The sequence below is a fragment of the Nicotiana attenuata genome, unplaced genomic scaffold (genome assembly GCF_001879085.1).
Source record: "Nicotiana attenuata strain UT unplaced genomic scaffold, NIATTr2, whole genome shotgun sequence".
NCBI lineage: Eukaryota > Viridiplantae > Streptophyta > Magnoliopsida > Solanales > Solanaceae > Nicotiana > Nicotiana attenuata.
This window is the reverse complement of record NW_017672205.1, coordinates 118,680-120,463: the sequence shown is the minus strand read 5'-3', so window position 1 is coordinate 120,463 and position 1,784 is coordinate 118,680.

Genomic DNA, 1,784 nt, shown 5'->3' with positions numbered 1-1,784 from the left:
TATGAATGTAAATAGTAAAAGTAACTTACAATAAACATAGAAACTTGGGACATGAAAATTAGGAGGATTACAAAAGTAGGAAAAATGAGTAATAATTGGATGTCAACTAGCAGATTTACGAAGGACCTAAGGTACCACGTGCTCTGGATAATTGCAAGATAATGACTACAGAATGGGAGAGCAATTATTTATTTAGACAAACATCGTATGATCTGATAAGTATTAGTTGCCATTTGCAGGTAATCGGGCACAAGAGACCCATAATAATAGAAGATAATTAACCCTAAAAAAATTAACACCAACTTATTGTCAGCTCGTTGGTTTAGGCCAGATTGGAATAAGGAGCATTTTGAGCCAAAACATATTAGAGTACAGTACTTCTCAATATAACAATTCGTGCTAATCAAAAGTGCCTTACCACTACCTCCCTCAATTAAAATAAAAAAACCCATTAATTTTAGGTTTCCTAACCATGACCAGTCTAGCTATCCCCCACTATTTGGTGGACTCCAAATTGTTATGAAATACACCCCCCCTTTTTTTTTTAAATCTAGAGGGGTCTGTTTTATTCAAATGAGTTGTAAAGTTTATATTCTTAATTGCCCCTAACTAAGATCATCGAGTTGGAGTGTTGGACCATAAAAATTCTACTTTGCCACCTGTCATTTGAAACATTAATTGTACTACTAGGTGTGTGGATGATATTTGTCAACCTAATTAGTTTTCTGTGGCGAACCATTTAGAAATTTATAAACAATAAGGTTTGATTGGTTAAACATTAGCAGTTTATCAAAACATCCTCTAGGTTCGAATGGACACATACATTCAATTTTTAGATAAGTTTTCAAATTCATAAATTTTATTTGATAGTATTAAAAACATAAAGCTAGGGATACATTTGGTTGAAATTTGAAAAAATAAGATAAATAATAATTTTTGAAAGTTAAATTATTTTTGAACATGCATTTTACTTGAAAAGAATTGAAATTTTTGAATTAGAATACTCCAAAAACCACTCTAGAACTATTTATGGGATTTAAAGCTTTTGTTTTAAAAATCAGCCAAAATAATTAAAATCTATAAACAATTTTTTTTTTTTAAATAAAAACTCTCGAATTTTATGGCCAAACTGAAGCAAAGATTAAAGTGAAAAAGTTGCAAAGAGTTTGTCTTTATCTAAAGCAGGGTCAGAGACACGTGAAAAGGAGGCCTAGTTGGATGGTTATTTCTGTCGCAGGTTTTAATGCTTTCCTGTTTCAAATTTTAAAGTGACATCCGTTCGGAGGTTTAATGTATCTTTCCTTTTTTGCTGCACTTAGAAAGTCTCCTTGACTTTAGCTGACCATAAAATTATGGTGTCTCATTGTTTACCTCAAATATACGAGTAACAATTAAATTTGATTTGTGGTTTTAAAGATATGTGATTTAGTTCAATACCAATTAATAAGCAAGAAATTAAACGTATAAATGAAAGAAATGAGTAAATCAAACCAGTATTACTAAGCAATATCGACCTCGAGCCTAGTGACCTCGAGATGGATTAAGAACAGTAAACCAAGAACAATAAAGCTAAAGAATAATTCTGATGAGCAATGAGCGAGAAAAGTAAGAGAGTATATTCTTTGCCAATGATTAGATGATGTTTACAAATGATTGGGGTCCCCTTTATATAATAGGGGAACCCTAAATAAGGTACATTTCCATTTACAGTAAAGAATCTTGTTGGGACAGCTGTCTAACCGCCTACTACGGATTTGTACAAATTTGTTCCGGAATTTACGCCA